Source organism: Sceloporus occidentalis, unplaced genomic scaffold (assembly GCF_023333645.1).
Source record: "Sceloporus occidentalis isolate IW3139 unplaced genomic scaffold, rSceOcc1.0.p SCAF_2, whole genome shotgun sequence".
NCBI classification, from domain to species: domain Eukaryota; kingdom Metazoa; phylum Chordata; class Lepidosauria; order Squamata; family Phrynosomatidae; genus Sceloporus; species Sceloporus occidentalis.
The window spans coordinates 77,886,870-77,893,397 of record NW_028316982.1 but is presented as its reverse complement, the minus strand read 5'-3'; the positions used below and the strand labels follow the sequence as shown (position 1 = coordinate 77,893,397).

The 6,528-nt window shown below is 37.0% G+C and overlaps 1 long non-coding RNA gene across 1 annotated transcript; it reads right to left on the bottom strand.

Annotated features, from left to right (window-relative positions):
- Positions 1-1,789: 1,789 nt before the first annotated feature.
- Positions 1,790-6,175, bottom strand: LOC149318580 (uncharacterized). The gene is made up of 3 exons (XR_016279820.1): positions 5,941-6,175; positions 4,968-5,084; positions 1,790-4,265 (listed from the first exon to the last, which is right to left on the bottom strand). It is a non-coding gene; the product is annotated as an uncharacterized LOC149318580 (long non-coding RNA).
- Between the last annotated feature and the right edge of the window lie 353 nt (positions 6,176-6,528).

Sequence of the window (6,528 nt, the reverse complement as noted above, 5' to 3'; positions counted from 1 at the left end):
TTGATCAATTAAACTTGTAAATATTTTAAAACAGGTATGTGTTGGAACTTATTGTCACAGGTCTACTGAGTTCCATTGGAATGAAGGCTAGGTTGGACCAGAAAAATCTATATTAAATGCTAAAGGCATCAGTTGTTCTGTTACAGAATGCTGAGCACCTGCTGTTCCTGACATGTCAAAAGCACCTGTAGGATCTAATAAATAAAGTAATTGTTTCTTTATAAATAAATTGGGACCACTGTTTAAGAAACCCACACCTAGTCCAGGCTAAGTCTGCAAGTCTGGAAATCTCTGCATTTTTACTGGGAAATTACATAAAACACCAAAGGACTTTCAGCTAGACATAACTAGGATTTCACTGTAAGACTGCAGTCTCATTTATTTTTACAGGGAAATTATTTCCATTAGTAGCAATAAGGGTTACTTGAGAGTAAACCAGCATAGATTTTGTGCTGTAAGAGGTAATGAAAAAAAAGTTCAAGCTCCAATTCTGTTATTAGTGGTTTGTAAAATTAGTATGGTACATCAAAACACACATGGCTGTTAACGTATGTGTAGAGAACTGAATAATTTAAACAAGGGTGCAGGAACAAAGCTCAGATATGCTAACATATATCATGTACTTTCTGTCTGATTCTTGACTTTCAGTTGACTATACAGTCGGCCCTCTTTATCCACGAATTTTTTATCCATGGATTCAAGCAACCATGGCTTGAAAATATTCCCCCAAAAAATTCCAAATAGCAAACCTTGATTTTTTCCATTTTATATAAGGAACATCATTTTACTATGCCATTTTATTTAATGGGACTCGAGAATCCACTTATTTTGTTATCCATGGGATTTCCTGGAATCAAACCCCAGCAGATAACAAGGATCCATTGTATTTTGTTTCTTCTTAATCCAGAATAATTTATTAACATTCTACAACATACTTGAGAAATAAAGAGGCTTGAAGAAGCTTGAAGCTTCCAGGGCTGGATTAAACCATGCAGAGGTCATAATCACTTAAAAGATTTTGGTGCCTCCATATATATCTTAACTCAAAATATAAACAATAGTAAACTGTAAAATAAAATTTTATTTTTTGAACTGAACCAGTCTATGATAAAATGGATTACCAAATTCTAATTTTGTTGTATTCTCAAGATTAATGTATATCATTAACCTCTATTATTACTATTGTATTATTTTTGTTGTTGTTGTTGTTATTGTTGTTGTTATTATTATTATTATTATTATTATTATTATGTGCGTGTATGTATTTCATTTATTGTGGAAAATCTTTTTTGTTTGGAACCTGGTTCAGCTGAACTTTTTCAGTTTTGCACTATATGGTCCATGGTAAGTCCGACAATGGAAAATTTCTATGGTGCTCTCCTTCCCTTGATGCCTTAAGCATGTGCTTATTTTGCTTAATGATTAATCCAGCCCTGGCAGCCTCCTAGAATCTGTAAAGCGGGAATGGGGAATCTTTGTCCTTTTAAATGTTTAGCAATACAGCTTCCATCAGCCTCGCCCAGGAAGGCTAATAATAACAAACTATAAGAGAGAACATCTAGAGGCCCAAATGGTCTCATGAAACCTGATATAAAATATACATGCTTTTTCTGAGTGGGACTTGTGCTTTGGCAAATGTAATTTGTGTAATCCATATTAGGTTTTGACTGAGATTGCTCCCATGAATCAGTCTTCACAATGTAAATCTAAACTGTCATTATGTATATGCACATTTCAGAATATGTATCTGAAATATCTGAAAAAATCTGAAATACAAAACACTTCTGGGCCAAAGCATTTTGGATAAGGGAGACTCATCCTGTACAAATGCCTAAAAACCAGCTTGTTTGGAAGATCAGACTGAAGAAATTGGGACAATTTCACCTTGTATATGAATTTGCAGGCAGAGGTGGGCAACATATATCTTTCCAGATATTGCTGAACTTCAAATGCCATCATCCATTACAACTGGGTATACTGATGTGGGCTTAGGAAAACTGCAGTTTATTCATGACATAAGTATCCACTGTTTATATGACTGATGCACAGGACATTTCGATAAGCAGACTGTCTTGCTGAAATGAATTTGATTAGGAAGACCTTGAAAGTAATTATCTTATTCAAATATGGATAGTTAGGAACATCAGGTTAAGTTGATGGTTATGTAGGTTAAACTTAAGATGGGAATTTAAGATGGGAATTAAGAACACAACCTTGTCTCTACTCATATGAAAGTCCCCTTGAGTTCAGTAAGACTTATACCACCTTACTCTGGGAAAGGACTGCAACCTAAATCTACCATCTGGAAATGGTATGATTGCTTAATCTTGTTTTGCGGCTACAACTGCAGGTACTATCGTACACAAAATGATACTTCTTCCTCAACTATGTTTGTAATGAAACACACTCAGTACAAGAAGATCATTTCCAAATTCCTGAATTAACAACACTCTAAATACCGTGCTGTTAGTTATGCAGAACTATGCCAAAGTTGCAGAACCGTACACTGTGAAACCAAGATACGTAACTAAATAATCCAGCTCTAATTTATCTTCTAAATTACTGGATTGCTTGCTATTCCTCCCTGAAACATAATGAACTGGCTTCCCCTGCTCCTCTTTGTCCACACTTAGAGCACAAATGTCTACAGCACAGAAGTCTTCATGCACACAGCTGAAAGCATTTGTCCAGCATTGGAATCTGCACTGTGTAGGTTCCAGATTACATGGATGCTTTCATGCATGCAACTCGAATCTAGATTAGGGGTGAGGGGAAAGTATGGCCTGTGGATCACATGTGGCTCATGGATTCCACTTTTGTGGCCCTGAAACCTATCACAAGTCCCCCTTTAAAACAATTTTAGTGTCATTTTCAGATGACTTTTGCCCTCAAACTATACAGAAATCCATCAAACCCTACAATAACACACACTCCCCCTCTTAGTTCCTCCAGTTTCACTGGAGAACTTCTCAAAAAGGTGACAGGAAGTGACAAGACACCACATCTGCTCATCATTCTGAGAGGGACTGAATAAAAACGGAGGTATTTTGGTGTGCTAGGAAGGTGCATCCCACAAAGGAGTAGTGTGGGGAATTAGCCCTTGGCACCCATGCAGTTACCCACCCTAATCTAGATGCACAATGGCTTCCTCAATGCAGATGTTTGAGGTACAGACACATATGTCAAGGATGGGACTAATCAGTACATTCTCACTTCCCATTCATGACTTGCATTAACACATCAACATTTTTGTTTGAATTAACAGGTCTTCATTTTCTTAGGACTCCTCCAGATGGAGATGTGTGTCAGGAGTTTGCTGGAGTTTGCAGCATTTCTTGTTATAGTTGTCTTTTCTTTAGAAAAAAATAACCGAACAATGTTTCTGTTGTACCAGACCATTTTCTGGCCATTCCTGCAACAAACCCATCCTTAAGTGGTTTTCTTTCTAGTTCCAAGACATAACTTAACAAAAAAACTCTTCCCCTCCCTCTTTTTAATTTTTTTTAGATTTATATTGTAACAATTAAATGGCTCTTTTGCACTATAACACTATAAATCTAAGAAGAAAATTGAAAATTGAGAGGAGAAAATTTGTCTCATGTCATAGCATTGCCTTAGAACTCCCCACTACATATGGTCCCCCCAAAGGGGCACATTGTCACAGAACAAACAGGTGCAGAGGTGACAACAGCCAGTACAACTGGAAAAAACTCAAGATGATACCATGGGAGAATACCTACTTCTTAAGAGACCAATTTGGAAGGGTCCTTAATTTGATCACATTTTTTCATTTAGTGAACAGTACAGGCTTTATGAGAAGCAACCGTACAATGTCATTTGCCAGTTACTTAAATCCCTGTATGCAGACACAGAAGCTTAAAATTATTTTCAGCATGCAGATGTACTTTTTTCTCCCTGTTCCTCACCAACATCTGATGGCACTGATTTCTGTGCTATGTTCACAAGAAAGTTTGATCTACCCTCACCCGGATTGTTTGAAATTACACTTTATAAGCTCTGGATTAACAGCTTTTGCTCCATCCTACCCAGTTCATGTTTCACTCTGCGTTAAAAAAACAACTGCCAGAGGATGGCAGAGAAAAGTAGACAGAGGGAGCCGGTAGAGAGAACGTTTCTTGAGCCCAGGCCTTTGGCATTGCAGTTGTTTGAGTAGCAGCAGTGAACACGTACTCCTGGTGCACGGGAACCTTCCCTCCGTGCCCGTTCACAGAACGACTTGTAGGAACAAGACTTCATAATGCCACCTAGAATAGATTCAGAGGCAAATCCAAAACATGTTACGCCATTCATGCTTATCTACTTCATCTTATTAGCTTGAATTGGAACATCTAGGCTCACTTCCTCAAACCTCTTACCCCTAGGCAAAAGAGATGGACATCTTAAGAAACAAACCACTTTTGATTTGGCTATATGATAACATTTTGCCCTCCGTCTTTTTATTTATGGCAAATCAAGCAGTAATGTAGAGCTAGGTACCCCTGCACCTGCTAAATGTATTATTTTTGCCTAAGTACTGTCTACAGCATATTTACGACTTGGCTGCTGAAACTAGAATATCACCCCAACTTCTCACTGGAGTCTTGTGGAATGGCATTTGCACATAGATCTTTGAGAACACAAGTTTATTTCACTCCCAAATAAAGGGAAAGAATAGAAGACATCCATCATACCCAGGATTCAAGCGGTCCCCAAAATGCAGGGAAGAATTTTTTTCAATGTTTGTTGACAATTAAAAATTCAGTGGTTATATATAACTGCCTACACAAAAGTAGATGGAAATACAAGTGATAGGTCATGCTAAAAATTCAATATTGTTCCCCGATCTATAATTTTTGATCCACGTTTTTTCTTTTTTGAACATGACAACAAAAGCCTTCTCAAAACCTTCTTCCTATAAAAGCAGCCAGCCAAACCCTTTAGATTACTACTGTTTTATAGGCACTTACTTGACTGTCCTCTGATGATTGCACATGCATCCGAATAGCCTGGACATTGCTCCGTTCCTTGTCTGTTACATTCTTCATCACTTGTGCCTACACATGTATAGCACTGCAGCGCTTCACCTGTCATCATTTAAAAATGAATGAAGGACTTACTTGCAGAAAATTAATATTATCTCTGATCCCATCTTAACAAGGAGGTCATTTTTAATTACACTACACATAGACTTTTCCAGATGATCATAAAAAATATATCCAATTATGAGTAAGTTCATTATGTTTCGGTCATGTGAATACCTATGTAGAAAGGAAAGCCAGCCCATGAACACTGCATTTTTCTTCATATTTATTTTGTATGTAAGAGAATTAATATTTTTGAAGTTTTATTTCCTCTTTGCCTTCCAATAAAAGCGAGCTCTTGCAAGAAACCTTAGAAATGATAATATACAGTTTTTCTTAACTTTATTGGAACATTGTCAGCCGTAAGAAATAAAAATATTAATTCCTAATCCTTTAAATTTCTGAATCTCAACAAGAACCTGAATTTCCTTACCCTTCCTTGGAAGCTGAATTCTGGGAATGGACAACAGATATTCAGAATCTAATGGGGGAATACTGCAGAGTATAAGACTTCTAAGCTTTGCTCTGAGTAGTAAGGATATTTGCTGGGGTGTGTGAGTTAAGGCTGCAATTAAGCAACAGTCATACTGTTCTTAATGTTAAAATGCATAAAAAAGATAAATCACGCTGCCCTTGTGAGCTCTGGTAATGTACCAATTGAAATCCCTGTAACGCACATTAAAGAACTGACCATAAACAGCAATATCTTAAACTAACCCCAAACTAGTGTTAGTGGTTCCATACCCAGCAAATGTTTGATATTAATGAAACCATTAGAATTATACACAACTGATGAGATTAAATGCTAAATATGCTAATTTTGCCACAACAGTGAGACAGAATGAAGAAAATTACTCACTTTGGATGGCGAAAAGCAAGCTGAGCAGGACCAAGCTGGTGAATGGCTTCATCATGCAGAGCCAAGAAATGTATCATTAGACAAAGCAACTGTTTGTCATTAAAGCTCTAATGCTTATTCAGCATAGCTAATCCTCTATAGAGGATGATGCAGAGGATAAAGAGGTGTGCAGAATGCTACTTATCTAGCTTTTTATGGCTATCTTTCCAGTCTGATGTACCTCCCCATCTTCACAACATTCTCAGGAAATGCTTTAAATCGTCATCTAAAAGAAATTTTCTCAGAGCAAGTTAATAAATAAATACATCTCTTAAGAGAAACTATTTGATGCCAGTTGGCACCTGATACCATTTGACATAGATTTCAAGTCCTTCAGATTAAACATGGGCCTTAATCCTGCAAGGGACTAAGTGTTCATCCTCATTTCAGTAATATCTCTCCACAAGCATGACATTAGTTTTTGCTGTTAACTTTTTTGGAAAACAGTGGCTAAAAAAAGTAGCTCCCACCATGATGAATAGGCCTACTCCAAACATTATGTTTTTTATTGCTTTGTGGAACTCACCATCTATTCCATACACATTCTAC